This window comes from Saimiri boliviensis, chromosome 4, assembly GCF_048565385.1.
Source record: "Saimiri boliviensis isolate mSaiBol1 chromosome 4, mSaiBol1.pri, whole genome shotgun sequence".
NCBI lineage: Eukaryota > Metazoa > Chordata > Mammalia > Primates > Cebidae > Saimiri > Saimiri boliviensis.
The window spans coordinates 154,658,729-154,684,223 of record NC_133452.1 but is presented as its reverse complement, the minus strand read 5'-3'; the positions used below and the strand labels follow the sequence as shown (position 1 = coordinate 154,684,223).

At 42.3% G+C, this 25,495-nt stretch overlaps 1 protein-coding gene across 2 annotated transcripts in view; it reads left to right on the top strand.

Moving 5' to 3' along the window:
* Positions 1-25,495, top strand: part of LOC101038016 (uncharacterized) — a 443,760-nt gene that overhangs the window by 159,539 nt on the left and 258,726 nt on the right. For both annotated transcript variants that reach the window (XR_012517451.1, XM_074398477.1), the window contains exon 5: positions 20,092-20,222. The gene's annotated coding sequence lies outside the window, so the exon portion shown is untranslated. The remainder of the gene's footprint in view (positions 1-20,091; positions 20,223-25,495) is intronic.

The following is a 25,495-nucleotide window of genomic DNA, read 5'->3' as shown; positions in this document are numbered from 1 at the left end:
TCTGAACATATAAAGGAGAATTTAGTGTTGTCATAAAATGTAACATACAAGTGAGTCAATTGGAAACATAGTTCATGATCTACTAAATTGATACTATGCTGCATGGTAATTGGGCAGTTCATGTGAAAGACTATAATTTGTATTACTTTTACACAGTTAAAACACTTTTTTTTTTTTTTTTTTTTTTTTTTTTTGAGAGGGAGTCTTGCTCTGTCACCTAGGCTGGAGTGCAGTGGCGCAATCTAGGCTGAATGCAACCTCCGCCTCCCCAGTTCAAGCAATTATCTCTGCCTCAGCCTACCGAATAGCTTGGATTACAGGCGCACGCCACCACGCCTGGCTAATTTTTGATTTTTAGTAGAGACAGGGATTTCATTGTTAAAATGTGCACTCTGAATGAAGAGATCCCCGAAACAGGCTTTGTGTGAGCAACGTGGCTGTTTATTCCCCTGGGTGCAGGTTGGCCGAGTGGGAAAAGAGAGTCAGTGGAGGGTGGTGGGATAGGAGTTGGTTTTACAGGTTTGGGGTAGGCAGTGGAAAGTTACAGAAGTTACAGTTTAGGGCGGTTTTTTGCAAGCTGGGAGGGGGTCCTTGGGTCTGGAGTCATGGTTACAAAGTTGATCGCCTTGTCAGCTGAGGTAGGAATAAGAAACAGTAGAAGGATGTCTCAAGTCAATCAGGCTCCACAGGGGTTGATCGTTCTTTCCCTTTTCGTGGTCTTCCAGTTACTTCAGACTTTCTAGTTCCAGGAACTCATCTGGAGTGTCCTTGTAGGTCACAGAGGTTACCATGCCATCCCTAGTACTGTCAGCCTAAAAGACCTTACGTTGCCCATGTTGGCCAGGTTGGTCTTGAACTCCTGACCTCATGATCCACCCACCTTGGCCTCCCAAAGTGCTGAAATTACAGGCATGAGCCACTGTGTCTGGCCAATTAAAACACTTTTTATTGTTCCTCCCTCCTTGATTTGTTTTCTAATGTCTCTAGTGTGTTTGATGCTTTCTTTTTTTTGATATGATATAGACTGCATACATGTTCATGTGATATAATTCATATATATAACCTGAAAACATCTGGCTCCCATGTCTAACAGTCAGGCTTCCCTGTTCTCTCCACTTTTCCAAAATCCAGGTGGTCAGCTGGGTGCAGTGGCTTAAATGTGTATTCCCAGCACTTTGGGAGGCCGAAGTGGGAGGACTGCTCAGGGCAGGAGTTTGAGACTAGCCTGGGCAACATAGTGAGGCCTCATCTCTACAATGTTGTTTTTTTTTTTTTTTTTTTAAATTAGCCAGTAGTCATGGTGATGTGTGGCTGTGGTTCTAGCTACTCAGAAGGCCGAAATGGGAGGATCACCTGGTCCCAGGAGGCAGTGGCTGCAGTGAGCTCTGATGGTGCCACTGCACTCCAGCCAGGGCAACAAAGTAAGACCCTATCTAAAAAAGAAAAAAAGGAAAAGAAGAAGAGCAGAAACAAAATCCAGTTGTCTGAAGCACTGAGACATTGTCTTTATTTCTTTTAATTTTGGTTTCTTAGATACAGGGTCTCTCTCCGTCACCCAGGCTGGAGAGCGGTGACGCAATTGTCGTTCATTGCAGCCTCAATCTACTGGGCTCAAGCAGTGGTCCTCTCACCTCAGTCCACTGAGTAGCTGGAACTGTAGGTGTGCACCACGCACCAGGATCATTTTTGTATTGTTTTTAGAGACATGGTTTTGCCATGTTGCCTAGGCTGGTCTCGAATTCCTGAGCTCAAGTGATCTTCCCACCTTGGCCTTCCAAAGTGCTAAGGTTACAGGTGTGCGCCACGGGCCTAGCCTGTTCTTCTTTATCGCTTTATATTGAGAGGTTCTTGAGAAGCACTTCCATCTGCTCCCCGTGAGTCTCTCCCATGTGCAGACTTGGTTAAAAGACTTTGGCGACTCTACCCTTGACAAAGCCTTATCCCATGAGAGATCAAGACAAGGAGACCCTTGGTTTGTGCATTCAGCTTTCATGGTCATTCCCATCAGTTCCCACCACTTCTAGGAGAGACTGTATCACTCAGTGGGGGAAAATCCTGATAGAGACACAGGAACTCATAGGACTCGGCCTCCACACTCTCATGCCAGTTCCTGCGTGATGGAGAGGCACCACCCGCCCCCCCGCATGAGGTGCTGCAGAATGCCTTTGTGAATCTTCTGTTGCTGTCCTCGTCCCCACCCCAGCCTGCCCACCTCTTCCCCTGTACCCCATGGCCACCAGTCTCGCCAGGCGGAACATTTCCCCCACTCCACCTGCCGTGACTCACTTACTTCCTCCTGCCTGCTCTGGTGAAGCCTCCTGTGTCTTTTCTTGTGGTAATGCCCTTTTCTGCCTCTCTGAACTTCTGCCAGCATTTTTATATTTGATTTTTGAAATTGAACTTCAACGTCCAAATGAGGTCTGAGTCAAGCCTAGCTTTCAACAAGCTCACCCCATTTATGTTGAGGGCCTGCCCAGTCACCTGCTCATCTTAAAACCTGCCTTTCCTTATGGAACTGTGCTTGCTTGCTTCCTTCCTTCCTTCCTTCCTCCCTCCCTCCCCTCCCCTCTCCTCCCCGCCTTCGCTTCCCCTCCCCCTTCTCCCCTCCACTCCCCTCCCCCTTCCCCCTTCCCCTCCCCTCCCCCCTCCCCTCCCCTCCCTCCTTGCCTTCCCTCCCCTTCCCTCCCCCTCCCCCTCCCCTCCCTCCTTGCCTTCCCTTCCCTTCCCTTCCCTCCTTCCTTCTTTTTTTTTTTTTTTTTTTTTTTTTTTTGGATGAAGCCTTGCTTTGTTGCCCAGGCTAGAGTGCAGTGGCACAATCTCAGCTCAGTGCAACCTCCGCCTCCCGGGTTCAAGCAGTTCTTTGCCTTAGCCTCCTGAGTAGCTGGGACTACAGGCACGTGCCACAAAGTCCAGCTAATTTCTTGTATTTTAGTAGAGATGGGGTTTCACCATGTTGGTCAGGCTGGTCTCCATCTTCTGACCTCAGGAGCCATCTGCCTCGGCCCCCAAAGTGCTGGGATTACAGGTGTGATTCGCCACACCCAGCCATGGAACTGTATTTTCAATGAGGTTCTGGCTGCTAAGCGCTCAAGACTGTGCACACTCAACTGTCGGGCTGCTGGAGGTGCCCCCATGAGAACTTTATTACAGAATGGAGTATGGTGGCTGGAAGGCAAAGGTGGCCCAGTGAGGAATGGTGCTGCCTTCTCAGTCTCTGAGAAGGAAGGAAAGGAGGGAGGGGTAGGAAAAGCTTAGAGGCTCTTGGAAGAAAAACCAAGGAAAAGGAGAATGGTAACTGGGAAAGGGGCTAACCTCAGACCCACCTTTAAGGGACACCTGTCTCCAGGGCCTGAGACCTCAAGCTCTCAGAAACTGGTTAAGAGTCAGGCACTGTGTCTCACGCCTCTAATCTCAGCACTTTGGGAGGCTGAGGCAGATGGATCACAAGGTCAGGAGACTGAGACCATCCTGGCTAACATTGTAAAACCCCATCTCTACTAAAATACGAAAAATTAGCTGGATGTAGTGGCTTGCGCCTATAGTCCCAGCTCCTCTGGAGGCTGAGGCAGGAAAATCTCTTGAACCTGGGAGGTGGAGGTTGCAGTGAGCCGAGATCGCACCACTGCGCTCCAGCCTGGGCGACAGAGCAAGACTCCATTTCAAAAAAGAAAAAAAAAAAAGTAGTAGAGTTACCTTCTTCTCGTTCCTCGTTTCTCATTCAGAATTTTGGCTGCTCACTGATGTTAGAATTTAAAAGAAAATGAAGTGTTTGATGCTTCAATTAAAATTAAAAGCTTTAAAGTACAGATTTTTTTTTTTTTTTTAGGGAGCAAACACAGTGACTGAAGTGTATTCATACTGAAACACTGGTATTTCATAGTGTTCAAGTTGATAGGACAGGGGTGGGAAAAAATTACAGAGCAGAAACCCCTGGGGCCCAGTAGGGAGGCACCTAGAGAGCCTAAGGGGAAGGATCCTACAGATGAACTTCACCTTTTTTATGATTTTGCCAAGGACAGCTCTGCTGATCTTTCCTCTGGGATGAATAAAATAGCTGTTGTGGGCAGATGCTTTTCTTACGCTTAGGACACAAAGGACAACTTAGCATGGGGTAATATTAATTTTCTGAAGTCCCTTGACTTGGATTCTGAAAACTTTTTAAGATTTATGATTTGAGAACCCTGACCCTAAAATACATGAGAATTTTCCATTTGCAAAATAGATTACACTTGCAGAAAATCTCCTACTTCTATTTCTCCTCTGGATTGTTGAAACAAATAGATTTTAAGTGTCTGGCTGGCTCTCAGATTGCATCCTGTTAGAAAGTCAGAATAGAAAATAGATGCGTTTTAGCAGTGTTGGAAGAATAAACTCAAAGTCCTCCGGAAATCCTGGACCCCACCTCTTATCAAGTATCCAGCAAGAACTTACTTTCTTAGGATTGTTATAATACATTCTAGCACCAATCATTTGTTCCATGTACCTCATTAGAGTAAAGATAATAGCACACTTAAGAATTGCGTTTTTCGATTTTAGCTTTTGATGCAGGCTAAATGCTCTGGACAACGTAGCTTAGACCTCCTACCTACCTTATACATTGATAACCTCTTTTGAAATTACACATGAATTTGGCTGGGTGTGGTGGCTCACGCCTGTAATCCCAGCACTTTGGGAAGCCAACATGGGTGGATCACAAAGTCAGGAGATCAAGACCATCCTGCCCAACATGGTGAAATCCTGTCTCCACTAAAAATACAAAAAATTAGCTGGGTGCAGTGGTGTGCGCCTGTAGTCCCAGTTACTCAGAAGGCTGAGGCAGAAGAATCACTTGAACCCGGGAGGCAGAGGTTGCAGTGAGCCGAGACTGCGCCACTGCACTTCGGCCTGGTGACAGAGTGAAACTCTGTCTCAAATAAATAAATAATGAAATGACACAGGAATTTAACACTGACATGTTGGGACATGCTTTCTAAAGTTACCTATGAAATAACTTAGATCTGGTCTTGGAAACACCTTTTACCAGCTAGGTACCAATCACATAGCTTAGTGGGTGATGATGGGGTCCTTTGTTTTTTGACTACCTGTATAATTTCAGGGACAAGCCTGACTTTGTATGCCTCCTTCATCTCAGCTCACCTGACCTAGATAACACGCCTTCCAAATCGTACTGAGAGTACGCAGGAAGACAACTGCAGGGGGCAACTGGCTCCAACCACAGGGCCATTTTCTAAGAATCGAAGGACTGACTTGAGCTTCCAGTTCTGGCTTTGGCATGCTAGATGTTTACCTCGCCCCAGCCTGTGCATTTGGGGATGACTGAAGTTGCTGCCTAATTTATAACTTATAGGTGATTAAACTTGTAAAGTATTTTGAGGCTGTTTCTTTCATTCATTTATTCCGAACGAACATTTGTTGTTGAATGGATGTTGACTTTGATTTTAGAACACTATACAGACACGAAATACTGGCAGCTTGTAGATAGCAATTTTTTAATTTGCTCTCCTTAAGGAATTTCATTACCAAATCCTCATGAATCTTGAACCTTGGAAGAATAATCCTTTCCTTTGTTGGAGTTTTAAATTTAGAATAATCAGACAATAGTGAAGCATGCTGTTCAAAGCATTCCTTTTAGGCTACTCATTTATTATACACTGCTCTTAAGAAGAGATGAATTTGATTAGCGTTGAACATCCAGTTAGTTTTTTCGCATAGCTGATATCAGGGAGAAATTTTCAAAAAAAGTTGTGCCTCTTATTTAACATTATTACGCAGTCAACTTTTAATTATCTGTGTTAATGGAATGTAATCAGTGGTGTGTATGCTCCAAAATCATTTTCTTTAGCATTGAGAAGTGCTAGATGATGCTTTTATTGGTTTGTGGTTTTGCTTAGATAGTATTAAAATTGTGCCACATATGTGCACACAGCTCTTCGTAGAAAGGAGGTAGCATAAAAGCATACTATGGGCTAGGGGAAGGTCAGCTGGAATTTTTAAGCTTACTAGAGATACAGTTATAATGCATGACTCTAAGATTATTCATCTTAATTATTAAATAAAAAATGATGGCCAAGAATTCACTGCAGCTGTGTAAGAAAAAGGACACAATGAACCACATACAAGATCTCCATGTAGGACATATATCATTTCCCTTTTGAAGTTTTCTAAAAGTGAAACACTCATAACACTACTTTACATGCATTTTGCTGCTGCTCGAGATAGGCCCCTTGGGGGAACAGAGGAACAGAAGGGCTGATGTCTTGACATGTAATGTTTCTAGATAATGTCACCTTTAGGTGTGATAGCTGTTACTATTTATTATTATTTTGAGACAGAGTTTCGCTCTTGTTGCCCGGGCTGAAGTGAAATGGTGCAGTCTTGGCTCAACACAACCCTTACCTCCTGATTTCAAGTTTCTCCTGCCTCAGCCTCTCAAGTAGCTGGGATTACAGGTGCCCGCCACCATACCCAGCTAATTTTTTTTTTTTTTTTTTTTTTAGTAGAGATGGAGTTTCGCCATGTTGGTCAGGCTAGTCTTGAACTCCCGATTTCAGGTAATCCACCTGCCTTGGCCTCCCAAAGTGCTGGGGTGTGAACCAATGCACCCGGTTACTATTTATTATTTTGAAAATAATTCTCTTGTTCCCATTCATTCAAGCTAAGCTTTTTTTTTTTTTTTTTTTTTTTTTTTTAATAGCAATGATAGAAGGAAATCTTTGGAGAGTTTATCTTCTGAGTGGAACACTTTTGAAAGTCTTCTCAGTACACAAATGAATTTTTGTATCAGGCTGCTCTAGGGCCTGTCCCTTGCTACCATTTTTAGTCCTCTCTGTGGTCCACCTGAGTGGTGAGATTTGTTGGTTCATGCCTTGAAAGGCAATGCTGGCTGGCTTTTTAGAGTGAGGTAATGAAAGAATGATCCCTGGGTGTCGAGGTACCGACACGTAAGAAAAGAAAACATCGTTGGTGACACCACTGGGTGTCAGACCAATTTTTGGTAAGTTGGCAGGAAAGTCGCCAAATCAGTGGGGTCTGATGGAGCACCAGCAAGTTGGAAGCTGCATGAGCTCCTTCTGCTGGCATGTCCCCCTGTCACCTGGCCATTACCTCATCTGCTCCTGCGACCTTGCAGGTACCCCTGGGGTATAGCTGTCCAGATGCACCTGAATGCTTCATCTTTTCAGGGGACACCACGCCAGGAAAACGAGAGGTGTGGCTTTTTGGTGGAGGACAGTTTCTCTGTCAGCAGCCTTGCTGGTCAACACGGCAAAAAAGTGTCAGCCTGCAGCCTCTTTTGTGAAGAGCAGAGCTCCCCTCACTGCATTTGTGAAACAGATTCTGTCCTGGGGCCCAGGTGTCCTTTCCTCCTGCCACACCCACTCCCTCTCGCTGGCCTTCTTGTCATTCCACATCAGGAAACCAGCATCCTTGTGTTGTCCTCACTTCTTATGACCTGCTGTGTAGAAAGAGGGGGAAAACCAGTGGCCGTGTACCTGCTGTGGGTGTGGTCAGGGCCGTGTACTTTTATATACATCACTGAACTTCAGCTTTGCACCAACCTCGTGAGACAAGTGTCAGTGACTCCTTTTACAGCTGATGAACTTGAAGGTCAAGCCAGTAAATAATTTCTCCAAAGTGACAGAGCTGGAGAGTGGTAAAATTAAGATCAATACTCCGCTTTGATTAAAAAAGATGCATAGGCATGTCTTTTGGAGATTTGCCTATACCACTTCCAAAAGAGCATATTATTCTGAAATTTCAAAAGAGAAATCATCTTTAAACAAAAGGAAATATTCCAGTTATGGGGTTTCTGGTATCAGTGCGTTGCTGGAGGGTTGTAATCTTAAAAACTTGTCACATTGGCAACCCATTCCGGCAAGGTGTGACAAGCTATGTAGCATGCATGAAAGCATCATTCATTTTTTTTAAAAAACATCTTCATCATTTATTCTTTTAATTTTTTCTATTTATAGACAATGATGTATATTTATGGGGTACAGTGTGATGCTTTTATAATGCATACCTTATTGAAAGATTCAAAGTACTTAATATTTTCATCACCACACCAGTTTATCATTTTTGTGTAAGAACATTAAAAGTCTGTGTTAGCAATTTACTTCATTCTTAATGGCAAACTCTGCTTCTTTTTTTTAAATCCTAGACTGCTGGCTTCTCCTTCCAGCACACTTTAGAACTCAGCTGCCTTTCTTTGCTATCCATGGCCAGAAATGTGTGCACTCACGGTCTCCTAATCAAACTTCAGCCGAGACTGGGAGCCGTGGATTTGGCAGCGCTGCATTTAGCATTTAGGAATATGTTTCTCCTTACATCAGTAATAGTCTTAGGCCAGACATGGTGGCTCACTCCTGTAATCCCAGCACTTTGGGAGGCTGAGGTGGGTGGATCACCTCAGGTCAGGAGTTTGAGACCAGCCTGACCAACACGGTGAAACCTTGTCTCAACTAAAAATACAAAAATTAGCCAGGCATGGTGGTGTGTGCCTGTAATCCCAACTACCTAGGAGACTGAGGCAGGGGAATCACTAAAACCTGGGAGGTGGAGGCTGCAGTGAGCTGAGATTGAGCCACTACACTCCAGCCTGGACAACAGAGCAAGACTCTGTCTCAAAAAAGAAAAGAAAAGAAAATAGTTTCAGCTGAGGGTGGTGGCTCATACCTATAATCTCAGCATTTGGGAGGCTGAGATGGGAGGATCACAAGGTCAGGAGATTGAGACCATCCTGGCTAATGTGGTGAAACCCCGTCTCTACTAAAATACAAAAAATTAGCTGGGTATGTGGTGGGGTGTGCGCCTGTAATCTCACCACCGCCTGTGGTGAAGCAGAAGAATCACTTGAACCTAGGAGGCGGAGATTGCAGTGAGCCGAGATCGCACCACTGCACTCCAGCCTGGTGACAGAGCAAGACTCGGTCTAAAAAAAAAAAAAAAAAAGTTCCCTGCTGCTTGTTGAGGACCAGCAGTATTCTCAACCATGTGAGGCATTCCTCGAAAAATGTGAAGCAACATTTTTCTGGGCATTTCTGCCATAATTGTGGCCAAAAAAGGGTGTGGTCCACACATGCCCAACAGAGCTAAGGGGCAAGGGTGAGCGTGTACCTTCGTCTTAGACCCTGGAGATCCTTACAGCTGACGAAGTTCCCTTACAAAGCTGAAAGGAATTTTCCTACTTCCACCGGTGGTGTTTATAGCCTCTAATTGGCTCGCCCTGCTTCTAGTAGAAGGAGTAGGAGCTCAAGCCACTGGGAGGCTGTGGCAGAGCGGGAGCCGGCGGTGACCCAGAGCGGTGGTGCCCCTCTGAGTGCCTGATGCAGATGGAGCAGGAGGGAGATGCAGGTGGGACACCCTGCACCCTGCAGGTGAGTGTACAGCCAGCGAGACATCCAATCAGGGAACAGGAAGGCTGTCTCTGTGGCAGCAGGTAAAGGAGTGAGTCGCTGAAATAAATAAGTGGGTGGGTGCTTCAGCTTGTTTTAACAGCTCCTGTGTGAGATCTTACATTAAATGTTGAACTTCTTTATGCTCTGCGCCTGCCAGTGGAAGGCATAGCCCTTGATGAAGGTTTCTTCTTATACCCATCTTGCCTTTGGAAAGGGGTCCCCATCGACAAATGCTAGCATTTGATGCAGCCTCCATGAGATGCTTTGGGTGGGAAGTGGATTCTGACTTGAGATGGATTCTGATTTGAGATGGAGTCTCACTCTGTTGCCAGGCTGGAGTGCAGGGCACAATCTCGGCTCACTACAACCTCCGCCTCCTGAGTTCAAGCGATTCTCCTATCTCAGCCTTCTGAGTAGCTAGCTGGGACTACAGGTGTGCACCACCACGCCCAGCTAATTTATGTATTTTTAGTAGAGACAGGGTTCCACCGTGTTGGCCAGGATGGTCTTGATCTCTTGACCTTGTGAGTAGCCCACCTCGGCCTCCCAAAGTGCTGGGATTACAGGCATGAGCCTCTGCGCTTGGCCTCAAAGTCATTTTTAAATAAAAGATTTTTATAGTGGTGAATGACTATGTTTTAATGGGATCTTTACATATCAGCATTACAAAGGGTTCCTTTAAAGTGTGATGATTTTAATGTATTTGCTGGGGTTTCACCTGAGGTTCCAAATATATATTTCCCTATCATATTTGCAGGCATCCAGCACCCAATTCTAGATATGCAAATCAAGTCACTTTGTTTACCAAGCTTTTGATAGAAGAGGACAGGAGGTCTGGGCATGGTGGCTCACACCTGTTATCCAGCACTCTGGGAGGCTGAGATGAGACGATTGCTTGAGGCCAGGAGTTCAAGATCAACCTTGGCAAGATAGAGTATTCCTCTTTAGAAAAAATAAGTAAAAATGAGGCGAGCATGGAGGTGTGCGCCTGTAGTCCCAGCTCCTCTGGAGGCTGAGGCAGGAGGATTGCTTAAGCCCAAAAGTTAGAGGCTGCAGTTAGCTATGATTGTGCCATTGCTCTCCAGCCTGGGTGACAGTGTGAGACTCAGTCTCCAAAAAATGAAAAACAACAAAAAAGAGAGTTCCAAAAGTTTCCTTGACCAAGAAGGAAAGTCTCTTAATTCTTTTTAACCCGGCCAGGCTGGGTTCCAGCTCACTAGCATAAAACGAGAAGGCACCACCAGTGTGATGAAAATAAGGCCCTGTTTAATTAAAACAGTGTGAGAATTTAATAAGAGGCATAAGACTTCACTGATAGTCACCAAAAAAATCTCAGAAAGGCAACTTCACAGGCGCTAATAGCATATGATGCTGGTTTTACTTTCTTCTGTCAACATTCTGTTCTCCAGAGACATCTTTTGTCCAGGTGAAAGCCTCTCATTCCTGCGTCTCCCCTCACTGCCTGCTTTTCAGCCATTTCCTTGCTTGTTGGAGTTAACCAAGAAAGAGACCATAATAGAAAAAAGAACACACTGACCACATCTCACAGACGGTTGCCCTGGACTCCACTTGTGTTAAAGAAGGTAGATTAGTTCCCCTCCAGATTAGCTTCAGCATCAGCTGTGGTGTTTTCCTGCCACTTCTAACCATTCTCCTCCCTGAGCCTCGAGCAGCTGGAACTACAGGTGTACGCCACCACGCCCAGCTAATTTTTGTATTTTTAGTAGAGACGTGGTTTCACTACGTTGGCCAAGATGGTCTCTATCTCTTGACCACATTCTGTCCACTCTATCATTGCCTCATCTCATACCCCGTATTTGCCAATTCTGTACTCGTACCCAAACAAGTCTATAGGTATACCTAGGAGGATGATGAGCCAGGACCAAAGCGTGAAGAGTCTCAAGCTCTGACCTTTGTCTTTTAGAGGGGAAAGAATCATTTTCCTTTAAGCCTAAGTCTGGCAAAATCTAATTACAAAGTTTTTCCATTTTGCCGTTTTAAAACAAAAGTGAATCCTTCCTTCCATCTCTTTCAGCCCTTCCTTCCTCTGCTTCTAATAGTGAAGGAAAGAAAGAAGTCTGTCTATTTCAGAAGTTTGAAGTACTCAACATTTGCACATGGTTTCCTGTTCTGGGTGGGCGGTTTTGGCACTGGTACCTCATGTAGGCTAGGGCATTTTTGGACACTTTGGGTAGCCACCTTGCTTAAGAATTCGATGACTGGGAAAGAAGGTCATGGGGAGTCTTCAGATTATTAACCCTTGGTCCAATCTAAGTCATTAGTTAATGCCGTGTTTGAAGGTGGTAAAGTAACCATCATCTTAGGGGATAACTCTCGTGTATTATGCCTAGCGATGAACAAAGTATAAACTCACCAATGTGAGAGAGAGACAGGATGCTTATTTCTTTATGGATAGAGTTTGAGCCTGTAAAGTAGAAACACCAGCTTTAGCACAGATCTCTTTGTTGATTCTAAAATGATTTATCAGTTTTACAAAACGATGGGGTGCACTGCTGGTGAGAGTGTAGGTTGTTATAGTCATTCTGGAAAACAATTTGGTGCTACTGTGTAACAGTGAATATTCATAGACCCTCCTAGGCAGTAACCCAGGGAAACTTATGCTGATGGGAATTGTTCCTAATGGATACAGCATTGTTTCTAATAGACCCGAAATCATTTTAAAGGTCACCAATAGACTAATATATATATTAGTCTGCTATATAACAATTAGACTAATATGTATAATAATTAGACTAATATGGATTAGCTCCTATTCCTGTAGATTAATATATAGTAGTTTAATATATAATAATTAAACTAATATGTATAATAATTTGACGAATATGTATGTTAGCTTCCATCTCTATAGACATATATATTAGTCTAATATATAATAGACTTATATGTATAATAATTGGCTTATATATATTAGCATCTATCTCTAGACTATATTTTAGTCTGAGCACTTTATATATATGTGTATATATACACACACACATACTTTTTTCACAGAATGGAATATTATACAGCAGTGAATATGCAAAACTTGGCTAAATCTTAGAAACAATATTGTATGAAAAAAACTAGTCACAGAAGACTGTATATGATAGAATTATAAAAAGTTTGAAATCAGGCAAAATTAAACCGTGTATTTTAGAGAGTGATAGATAGAAAATGTAAGATAGTGGTTACCCCTGGAGAGAAGGCAGGAGGATGACTTAGGGAAATAGCAAATAGGTAGATGCATCAAAATACCTTTCAGTGTCTATTTCTCACATAGGGTGGTTGGTGTATGGTGTTCATTTTATTGTTATGCTTCACAGGTTACATACATGTTAGTGCATTCTTTTGTAGGTTACAAACATTGCATGATAGACTTTATTTTTTTCTTTTTTTGAGACTGTGTCTTGCTCTGTAGCCAGGCTGGAGCACAGAGCCGTGATGTCGGCTCACCGCAACCTCCATCTCCCGGGTTCAAGCAATTCTCCTGCCTCAGCCTCCCAAGTAACTGGGACTACAGGTGCATGCCACCACGCCCAGCTAATTTTTGTATTTTTAGTAGAGACAGGGTTTTACCATGTTGGTCAGGATGGTCTCGATCTCTTGACCTCATGGTCTGCCTGCCTCGGCCTCCCAAAGTGCTGGGATTACAGGTGTGAGCTACTGCGCCTGGCTAATAGAAATATTTTTAAAATGATAGCATAAGTCAGAATTATTGCTTGTGTTTCTTTTTTTCATCTCTGTTTCCTAACATTCTCTTTTCACAGTCTCCAGGGAGGGGGCTTGAGATCACACAGGAGTAATTAGAAGGCCTGCTTCTGACAGTGTCACTCCTTGAGTGGTGGAGGTGTTAGGGGGAGGCTGACAGTAACTACTGAGCAAAATGAGCTAGGAGACTCGGGAGCTTTCTGTATAGCATTTCCTACCTAAAGCCTAGAAAATTCTGGGGCCTGGAAGAAAGAAAATCCTCAAATAAAGGCTTGCTGACCTGTTGGAAAACCCATATTCATTGTCCCAATGGTGACTAATACTTTTTTTTTTTTTTTTTTTTTTGAGACAGAGTCTCGCTCTGTCGCCCAGGCTGGAGTGCAATGGCGCCGTCTCAGCTCACTGCAGCCTCCGCCTCCCAGGTTCACGCGATTCTGCTGTCTCAAACTCCTGAGTAGTTGGGATTACAGGCCTGTGCCACCACGCCTGGCTAATTTTTTTTGTATTTTTAGTAGAGATGAGGTTTCACCGTGTTAGCCAGGATGGTCTCAATCTCCTGACCTTTTGATCTGCCCTCCTCGGCCTCCCAGAGTGCTGGGATTATGGGTGTGAGCCACTGTGCCCAGCCAAGTGACTAATACTTCTGAGCAGGATATTATGAGAAACCTGTTCGTTTGCAGCCCGCCATTCGCTTCTGAGCAACATGTGGCCTTCTGAGTGAGGCAGGAGTTGGCATGTGCGTGATGATGTAATATGTTTTGCAGCCAGGCACGTTGTCAGCGGCTCAAGGGTTCAGTCTTGAAAAATTAAAGGCAGATATGTAAGAACTAGGCCCATGTGAGAATAAGAATGACAATGGAAATGGAAAATGTAAGTTGGGGCTGATGTTCTGCTGCTTCAAGTACCGAAATTCTCTGCTGCTAGGATTCATCATCACTCAAGTGATGGCCTGTACTGGGAGGGGTGGGCAGAGCTCTCCCGGGAATCTTTGCTTATTCTGAAACAGCTGAGCAGAATAATGAGTGACAGGCTGGTGGTGGGGAGGTTGAGTCTTACTCGGGATTTCCATTAAATGAGTGCATGGAATCAATACCTAACTAAACAGTTGTCTTAAGAACACCCAGCGGCCCCTGGGGGATTTGGTATTTTCAGACTAATTCTCAGACAGGAAAATGCACAGCATGACTATTTTTTAAAATAGTTTCAACATCTTTTATGTAATGCTGATGCATCTGGAAGTGAAAACGCTGAGTTTCATTTCACTAAAAAATGGATTTTTTTTTTCACTTTAACCTTTAACTTGAAATCACAATTAGTGGCCTTTTCACCATAGTCCTAGAGTATCAAAGTGTGTGTGTTCACCCACACATCAAACCAGGATTTACTGAGAGTATATTCTGTGCAAAGAACTGGGCGTGCAGGTTGTTATGAAAATACAGAGACTTTGTAGGGGCCCCTAAGGAGCTTATAGTCTAGAAAGGGAGACAGATCATTACAGGGCAGGAAAAATGCAATATGTGTGGGAGTATGTCACAAAGGAAGTGACATAGAGCTGAATCTTAAAGGAAGAGCAATGCTTGAATGAATGGGGACATCCCTGATGGAAGGACTAGCATAATGAATGAAGAATTTTGCCTTGTATTACTAAGATTCCATTGGATGTTATGACACAAACATAAGCACCATGATAGTGAAATTAATAGTAAATTTAAACGAAAATGACCAAATTAAGACTTTTTTGGCTTTGTCTATTCTACCTTCTCATTTCATTTTAATTATGTCGCAAAGAACCATATACCTAGGGTAAACTGGTCAATAGTTGTGGCTAGGGAATAGAATTATAATTCAATTTAAAAGGAGTTTAATATCCTCATGGTAAAAGAAAAGGTTATAGCTGGGCACAGTAGCTCGCACCTGTAGTCCCAGCACTTTGGGAGGCCTAGGTGGGAGGATTGCTAGAGACCAGTAGTTTGAGTACAACCTGGGCAATATAGCAAGACCCTGTCTCTACTCAAAAATTTAAAAATTAGCCAGGCATGGTGGCGTGTGCCTGTATTCCCAGCTATTCCGGAGGCTGAGGTGGGAGGATTGCCTGAGCCCGAGAGGTTGAGCTGAAGTGAGCCATCATCACACCACTCTCTCCAACCTGAGAAACAGAATGAGACCCTGTCAAAAAAATAAATAAATAAAACAAAGAATGTTATGAATTTAGTATTTTTATACTTCTTCTACAGCTCTAGTACCTCTGAAGAAAAGCCTCAAGCAGAAATACGATTTGCTTTGGGGTTTTATCTTTTACCAGAGATAAATGTGGATTGAGAATAGAAATCTCAAAATGTAATGATAGTCTTTATATTTCAGTAGCACATAATATATAAAACACTAGTATACATTATTTAAATTTGACCAATATGCAAGAGGAAAACAACATAGGGCAGAACTGTAAATTTGTTTCATAAAATAACTATTAACATTTCATTCTGTTCACCTATGTACTGGTAGCATTTGTGAACAATTCCCTCTTATTTTTTTTTCCAAAATACTGTTGCAGAATAGACTTGCCTCTATTTTCCTGTTTGCAGCCTATCTCATTAAATTTGTGCAATTCTAAATTAGAATAGTATCCAATAGACCACATGTGAAACATGCTTGCTATTGACTCAGACATTTTATGACATATTCATTAGTCAAATCCTTAGTGTTTATTTATGCAGTCACATTACTCTGTCCAGTAATTAACAGAAATGAATATGTACCTCTAACATAGTTTTTTTAGCAAAAGAAATAATTTACAGTAAGTATTTATAATTATGTCAGCTCAATGTTTACAGCGCTTGAATGGCAATAGGTATAGTTTCTGTCATGTAGATTTCATAGTTAATTTCTGTACAGAAATGCTTTGCTGTTGATGCTTTGGTCGCTCCACACACGTATCACAGATTACCGAAACAACCACTTGTCCTTCAGCTGCAACGAATAAAGACTCTTCTTTATCCTTAATCTTCTGACTGCCTCTCTAGCCATTTTATGTCCTTACACAGATGTGAATCCTAAGTAATGGTTTCATATGAAAAATACTGGCACATAAAACTGTTACATTTTGCCCATGAGTTGTAAATTCAGCTTAGTGCCCTAACAATAATAATGATAGCGACAGTGACTGTATCATCAATATTTATAGGGTGCTTCTAGTGTACTGAGCTCTGTGGTAAACATTTTCCTTATGTAGTTTAGTGAACTCCCATAATCCTGTGAGGTAGGTGTTATTGGCCCGTTTTACAGATGAATTTGTAATCATCATGCCTTTACAACATTTAATAATAATATTCTCTATTAATAGTATATTTCAGATGTCTAGCTCTGAAACTTTGCAGTATGAAACGTGTGTGTATATGTGATATATATAAAATATATATAAATGTATATATATAATACATATGTGTGTGTGTGTGTATACACACATTTCTTTTTTTGTTGTTACTTCAACCAATATATTTATTAACAGTTTATGTGCCAGGCTGCTGTACTAAACTCTGGGTACTGTGATGAGGGGATACCTCTTTCTTTCCTTCAAGGGACTTACGTTGTAGTGGGAAAGATGGATTTGCTTAAGAAACAAGTACAAAAAAATATGATAATGGCTTTAATAGGGTTAGGTACAAAGGTTATAGAAAAATGAGACCAAAGGACCCTAGCTTCCCAGAAGGCGTCAGGGAGGTCTTCACAGAAAGGCAGCCCCAGCCCTGAAACTTGAAGACTGAGTGAATTTGAAAAGCTGATGCTTGGAGGGAATAGAAGAGAGAAGGGTGTGGAGGTGAGGGAAACAAGGCCGGCTCAGGGAGCTACGGGGAGGGACCCCATCGGTGCTAATGGTCAAGTGCAGCGGGAGGAGAGACACGGATGGCTGGGGTTAGAGCGCAGGGAGCCTGTTATCCAAAAGAATGGAGATGTCATACTCTGTGTGCTGGAAAACGATCTACAGATTAATCCAATAAACACTAAATCATTATGATTAAGGGATGACCTTCTCTTCTTCCTACCTTCTTCCCTCCCTTAGGCTTTCTCTCCTTCTTGGGCTCATTTATTCACTCAACAGATTTTATTGAGCGCCCGTAACGCGTACAACACCCCATTGAATCCCAAAGATGAAGGGTGGGTGAGAGTGGACACAGTTCTTCCCTTCTGGAGTTTATTGATTTGTGGAGGAAAACGAGCATTCATCAATGAGTCAATCAAAAAATGTAAAATTATAAAGATGAGAGTCAATCAAAAAATGTAAAATTATAAAGATGACTGCTATAACCAGGGAGGGTGAGTCTATGCAAGTGTGTCATAGGAGGTAGTGACCTGGCTGGGGAAGTCAGGAAGGCTCCCTTGAGGAGAAGAGGACTGAGCTGAGAGCTGAAGGAGAGAATACAAGGTCGTTTGATAGAAGGAGTGGGTGATTTGAGAAGTCATGTGCAAAGAAGAAGTCATGTGCAAAGGCTGTAAGGCCTGGGAAAGCAAGGTCCTTTTAAGGAATTGAAAGTAAGCCAGCCAGGTGTAGTGCAACTTGGAAAAGAATGCAGGGGCTGGATTACACCAGGGTTTGGGGGCCATGTGTAGAAATGGAAAGCTGCTGATGTGTTTAGGCAGGAGCCAAGGAGCAGTGGGGTGGCAGGGGGGAAGTGGGGAGACATGTTAGGGGAGCAGGGGAAGAGTCCAGATGAGCCAGGGTGGTGCAGGGGAGGAGCAGAGGGAGTTGAGGCATATGACTGGATGGCTGAATATGGGGCATAATTTGGAAGAGGAAGACGTCAGAGTGATGTTGATGCCACCACTGAGCTAGGGAACAGAAGTAGAAGCCATTCCGCTTGGATTTCCAGAAAACATTAGTGGATAGATGGGGCAAACATCACAATGGAATTGAAGCTCAAGGTTGGCCTTGAAAACTGAGTAGGAATTTTCTTTTCTTTTCTTTTCTATTTTTTTTTTTTTTTTTTTTTTTGAGACAAAGTTTTTTTGTTGCAATGGCACGATCTCAGCTCACTGCAATCTCCGCCTCCCGGGTTTAAGCCATTCTCCTGCCTCAGCCTCCTGAGTAGCTGGGATTACAGTCACCTGCCACCATGCCTGGCTATTTTTTGTATTATTATGATTTTTTTAAAGTAGAGAACGAGGTTTCGCCATATTGACTAGGCTGCTGTCAAACTCCTGATCTCAGGTGATCAGGAGTTGGCCTCCCAAAGTGCTGGGATTACAGGTGTGAGCCACATTGCTTGGTGGAAAAATAGGTAGGAATTTTCTAGATGGCAAGGAGGGGAAAGGCATGTTAATCAAAGTGAGTGTTATATGCAAAGGCAGAGGCATAATCAAAATAGTGCAAGAAAATCTCTACACATATACAAAAGAGTTATTGGGGCATCCATAAATAATTTTGTTGATTTCTTGATATGCTCATATCCATGTTGTGTCGCAGTGATTATGAGATCTGTATTAGTATGTAGAGTTTGTAAATAGGTAAGCATGTTTAAGTATTTTTTAAGACATGGCTGTACTATATATAGAAATTCCTCTCTTCATTTTTATATCTTTACTTTGGAATTCACACAGGCCTTTTCATTTTGTTATCTGACTTGTTTCTAATGAAATTTAGCTGCTTAGGCAAGACGTGGATTTTAGGTTTCTGCTTAGTGTTTTGGCATCTGGATTTGGGATTACTTAGCATTTTTAATTTACTAAAATAACCATCAACTTACATGCAATTGAAATGTGAACATGTTGGTTTCCGGTGAGCTTGGGAATTAAAATGAAAGTACAATCAAATAAAAAAATCAGGAATTTTAAGACTTAGGTGACATATCACTCTTGGGGAAATGAGGTGATATTGATTTGATCTTTTTTTTTTTTTTTTTTTTTTTTTTTTTGAGACGGAGTCTTGCTCTGTCACCACGCTACAGTGCAGTGCTACAATCTTGGCTCACTGCAACCTCCGCCTCCTGGGTTCAGGCAATTCTCCTGCCTCAGCCTCCCGAGTAGCTGGGATTACAGGCATGTGCCACCATACCCAGCTAATTTTTGTATTTTTAATAGAGACAGGGTTTCACCATGTTGGCCAGGATGGTCTCGATCTCCTGACCTTGTGATCCACCCACCTCAGCCTCCCAAAGTACTGGGATTACAAGTGTGCACCACTGCTCCCTGCCATGATACTTTTTAATACTAACTACAGAAGTGTTGATAGCAAGATTAGCTTTGAAGACATGGGACAGCACTAGAATCCTAAGCGTGGCCTCTGTGAACTATTGTCTCAAACTGGCTTTAACATCTGTTGGCTGTGTTTACTCTCAGTTTTCTTGTCAATAATGCAGAGCTAATAGTGATTCCTAGCCACCTCACAGACTGCAATGGGGTAGGGCAGTGTGCTTAAAGCCCTTAGCACAGGGCCCAGCGCATAGTAAATATTCATCAGTGTTCATGATGACCTGGGCCATCGCTGACATCATGTCTTCACTGAGTTATCAACAAAGAGGCATGTGTAGTTTCAAAAGTGAAAGGCCAGAATGGTAAATATATGCACAGAATTTGCATAATTTTGTGACTAGAAGGAATCTTAGAGAAAGAGAGCATCAAATTCGCAAGGTTTCTGACATTTTCTTTGAAGAACTAAATGCTTTTTATTTCTTTGAAATCTTAGAATCATTAAGCAGGGAAGGAGGGGAAAGAACAGGATTATTTTGATAATGATGTCCCTAAGGTGAGGAGATGGGAGAGAAGCAACCCCTGGCCAGAGCCCACTCATCCCTTGGGATGGGGACCTGCTGTGTCTCTGCCTGCTGAGTTTTTGACATTCTGATTGAAAAACTGCGTGTGTGTGTGTGTGTGTGTGTGTGTGTGTGTGTGTGTGTTTATGCAATATAATGTTTCCCGTTTCTGTGACTTCAGTAAATGTGAATGAAGACCACAGAAGCTGCCTAACTCAGTGAGAATGTTGTTTTTATAATTACAGGTCTAGACATTTTTCATTGAGATTCTCCACTGCCACCCTTTCTACTCAAGCAAAATCTTCGTGAAAAGATCCGCTACAAGGAACAGCTGATAGCTTACGGTTCTTCATTGTGATGAAAGCACATGGTACAGGTAAACATCCCTAAGATCTTTAAAGGGAAATAATTATCATTGAGTTGTAATATCTTCAATATAGGGGTGGGGGTGTATACATATCTGGTCACACAAACATATACACACAACATAAACATGTATCTATATGTTTATGTAGACTCCATCTTTTTTTTTTTTTTTTTTTTTTTTTACTGTCTCTTTTATAAAAATGGAACCTTTGCTTTTTTGTGGGAAAGGAAATAACTTCTACTTATTTTGAGGTCACTGGTTGGGATAGATGACAAGGCATTGCTTATAATTCTGAAAGCAGTGTTCATAAATTCACCTAGAGAGACGACCAGCAAATGGTAGTAGAGATTATAGAGGTAGCTAGTAGAGATTGTTAAGAATATTGTTTTTCTTAACAATATAATGTGGAACATTTTTCATAGCAACAGATATTTTTATACAATATAATTCTTAATGGTTATATAATATACCATTGAACAAATATTCTAAAATTTATTTAATTTATATCCCTTCTAAGTGGACAGTTAGTCGTTTCTGATTTTTTTTTTTTTTTTTTTTTTTTTGCCTTTTTATTTTTCTGAGACCGGTTCTCACTCTGTTACCCAGGCTGGAGTGCAGTGGCACAATTTTGGCTCACTGCAACCTCTACTTCCAAGTCTCGAGTGAGCCTCCCACCTCAGCCTCCCAAGTATTAATAGCTGGAGCTATAGGCGCAGGCCACCATGCCTGGCTAATTTTTGTATATATTTTTTTTATTTTGATGGGGTTTTGCCATGTTGCCCAGGCTAATCTCAAACTCATGACCTCAATCAGTCCTCCTCCCTCAGCCTCCCAAAATGCTGGGATTACAGGTGTGAGCCACCACGCCCAGCCATATTTTTGCTTTTATGATACCAAAAATATTCTTATAGCTCTGTATTAGTTGCCATTACAAATGATTTCCTTAAGCTAATTTCTTAGCAGCAGACTGTTAAATGTGAGTCGTCAAGTTTTAAGGCTTTTGGTAACTTGTTGCCAAATTACTTTCCAATAAAGTCATACCAGTTTATATTTCCAGAGGCAGTTTATGAGAGTGTCTGCTTCATACAATTTTCCAATGCTGGGAATTTTGAAAACAAAAAGAGCTTTTGCTAACTGATTATGCAAAATGATGTTTCCATGTATTTGGAGTTTTTGGTGTTTGGGGGTCATTTGTTAGTAAATTGTGCTGTTTTGTAGAACCTTCGTCCATTAGACAGTAGCGTGCTTGAAACTTACCAGATTTCGACAGTTCAGAAATAATATTAAATCCAGAAGGAGTAGAAGGGTCCTCGGGAATTTTAAGTTCTTCCTTTCTGGCAAAGTATTTTTAGACAACTATGAAATCACTAGATAGCAATCATTTTTCAGTAGAAAGCATAGTTTTTCATTTCTTAAAATGAGCAAAAGTGTATTTAATAAGAACCCTTTATTAGACATGTATCTGAAGTTACACTGCTCATTGGTTTAAAAGTATGTATGTGTCTATATATGTATGGATGTATATATGTGTGTGTATATATATATGTGTGTGTGTGTGTGTGTGTGTGTGTGTATATATATATATATGTCCAATATCGGGGACATGATTAAATATAACTGTTAGTGCCATATGATGCAAAAGCTGTAGATAAGATTGCAAGCTTCAGGCTTCCTGGGCTCAAATTCCAGCTCTGCTGTTTTCTCGAAGTGTGACATTGGGCAAGTTACTTTGCATGTAAAATTCGGATAATAATAGTACCCTTCTCCATTGGGTGTTGCTGCAGATAATATATGCAAAATGTCTAAAATGGTTGAAAATCCTATTTCAGAAGTATTTAATCATTTGAGAAAATGATCAGTATAGAAGTAAACAAATGTAAGGTATTGGCACAAACCGCAGTATAATCCTAATCTTGCAAAATTACTTTGCCTCTCTTTCCTCCCTCTTTTCATCCTCCTCTAGACTCTAAAAAAAAGAGTTTAGCATACTTCTGAATGACTTTAATTTGTATTAGTGGGGTAATCCCAGTCCTGGAGAGACTGCCTGATGGAAGTCTTCAAGTCAGAGACCTATTTTTCACGGAGCTTTGAAACCATGGCTGCCTGCATCACCTGGCTAGCGGCTCCCTTGAAGCAGCCGCTGGGTGAGAGCAGAGCTGCTTTCCAACCCAGGGCTGCCGAGCTCCTGTGGTACACCAAGTGCCTTGGGCACAGAGAGAGTCCCTCACCGTCTGGCACCATATGTGAGCTGCCCTAGTTGGCTCATCTCTTTCCGTCATTACTAAATAAGCTTCATTTCACTAAATAAGTGAAAGCGAAGGTAGATGAAGAGACCCCCCCCCCCGCCCCCTCCTCCCGCCCCAGCTCTTAGGAAATGTGTGCTTTATCCTACAGATAGACGAACGGGAAGACTGTAAGGTTGTGAATCTCTTGACCCTCTGCCTCCATCGTAACGTTGAAAAGTGAAAGGAAAAGCGATCAAGGAATTATTTGGCATGAAGGGGACAAACAGAATGACTTGTGTGGCTTCAGCCACTGCTTTTCACCGGTTTCCCTGTAACGAGCTTGTGTTATGTGGACGCTCCATTCATTTTGGCCCTAATTTCTGGTCTAATTTGAACAGCCCTGTATTTCTCAGTAGAAGAGGAATATCTGAATTCCTAATTAAGACATGTTAGCTTAAGAATACCTCCTTAATGTGTCATAAATCATTTTCCTGTAAGCGATGATGAGGATGAATAAGAAAACAAAACTTGGATTTATGCACACATGTATGTTATTTCAACAAAATTAATAAGTTCATAGAGGGAGAGAGGACGACAAATGAGTTAGCAAATATAGGTCAGGGAAAGAGTTCATAATGTTCTGCCAGATTCTGATGAGGCACCTCGTGAGTGTAGGTAGAAGGCCTCACGTAACGGTAGTGGGAATGGTAATCACACTGCCATATGGAACATTTGGTATTTGAATAGCACTTAGCTTCCTCTGAAACTATGAAATTGATAGAGACTCAGGGAGGAAGGAAAGATTCTTTTGCAGTGGATCACTGGCTGGTGTGCAGAAATATAGACCTGCTGGTTATCAAGGGCTTACAGAATGAATGTCTCTGGGGGCGGGGCGGGAGAGTGGGGAATACTTAACCATATTAATTGTGCTGCGACCTCAGATTTGTGGTCAGCAGTTTTTGGTTGTGTTTGTATGCTACACGTGGTTGTCTAAACCATTTGTGCACTCATGTACAAGACCTCTCTACAAGACCAGGCCAAATCATTGTTGAAATGTCAATTTGCAAAGTCCCACGGGGACCTTGGGGTGCCTTACGATTTTGCCAGTACAAAGTTAAAGCACAACTTTTGAGATGTGAGAAATGGAAACAATGTCTTTTATTTTAATCCCATTCATCTATCACTGATTTATTACTTTAGCAAAGGCCTTTCTAGGGGCCCCTGTGTTCTAGTATAGGGCTGGGCATTGAAGATAAGGGAGGAGAACAAGGTAGACAAGAGATGGGCCGTAATGGAGCTTACAGTCCTCAGGGAGATAGTCAACACTATGGTAACTGGCTTGAGTGAAGAGGAAAGATGAAGTGGGCCATTCTAAAAGGAGGCGTGGCATGCATCTGAAATTGGAAACTGAAGAAACCAATGGAGAAAGACCTGTTGATCTGGAAGGCATAGAACAGAAAGAACCAGAGAATCGTCAGGGACTGACAATGAGGTTGTGATTGTTGACAGCTGGACCAGGTTGAGAACTGAAGAAGGCAAGGCGAGAAGCGGACTGTCAGATGCCCGAGTGCACAGTTGCTAGGGCCAGTAAAGATGGTGGGGTTGCTGATCTCTCAAATTAGGTAATGTGAAAGATGCGTCTTATCGACAATCTATATCCTTAAGAAATTGTGAAATGAATCTTTTGTTTTTTATGACTAAACAAACATGTTAGAAAGATGGATGTTGCTGGGTGCGGTGGTTCACGCCTATAATCCTAGCACTTTGGGAGGCCAAGATGGAGGGATTGCCTGAGCTCAGGAGTTCAAGACCACCCTGGGCAACATGGTGAAACTCCATTTCTACTACAATACAAAAATCTAGCCTGGAGGTAGTGGTGTATGCCTGTAATCCCAGCTACTTGGGAGGCTGAGGCAGGAGAATTGCTAGAACCTGGGAGGTAGAGGTTGCAGTGAGCCAAGATTGCACCACTGCACTCCAGCCTGGGTGAGAGAGCAAGATTCCATCTCAAAAAGAAAGAAGAAAGAAAGAAAGAGAGAGAGAGAAAGAAAGAAAGAAAGAAAGAAAGAAAGAAAAAAATGGATGCAACCCTGTCTTTATCAAAATATCAGTATGGTGATATTTTTATTAACTACACAAAGGAAGAATTGAGATACACCAGAACACATTCACCTTATTGTCTTACCAACTATATCCTTTTTCTTGACCTACTATAATTCACCTTAGAGAGTGAAATTCATGATATAATTAATCCTACCTTTTTGTGCACACACATAATTAACTCTATTTAGTTAACTTTCAACAGATTTTAGGTTCCAGATCAGAATAGCCCCTCCGTTCGTCACATCTGACCTCTTTACTATCTGGTACCCTTCCACTCAGCATCGTTTGTGGGATTGTGGTTCTTCTCACCTTCCTCCCTCCATTCCTGGGTGCTTTTAGTGGTCTCTTAAATAACAGGATCTGCTCAGAGATTTCTTTTATCTCCTTAGGCCTTGACCTGCGTTTGGTAAAGGCTGTATTTTTAGCTTTGGATTTACTGTCTTTGGCAAACTTTTTTCTCTATCTTATTCCTCCCTAGTCAGCTGCTCTCTTCGGGGGCTGAGACATCCACCACGTACTCTACCCAGATGTTTTTTTCTTTCTTTAGCAAGTCCAGTTTAGTTTCCCGTTTCACCCCCTGCTCCGCATCCACGCATCCACGCACTCACCCAACACACACACACTGTATTATGGAACCACCGCGCCTGGCAACATCCATCTTTCTAACATGTTTGTTTAGTCATAAAAAGTAAAAGAGTCATTTCACAACATGGGGTGTTTCCCCCTTCAGGCCCCATATGTAACCCACCCCCCCCGCTCAGCTCTTAGGAAATATTTGCTTTATCCTACAGAAACACAGAAAGGAAAACTGCAGGGTTTCAATTTCCTCAACCCTTCAGCTGCATCTGTATCATAAGGTTGAAAAGGAAAAATCAAAAGGTTGAAATGTACATTTCTAAGGTTAAGAAAATCTTGCTGCTATTAAGTATTTAAAATACATGGCTGGGCGCAATG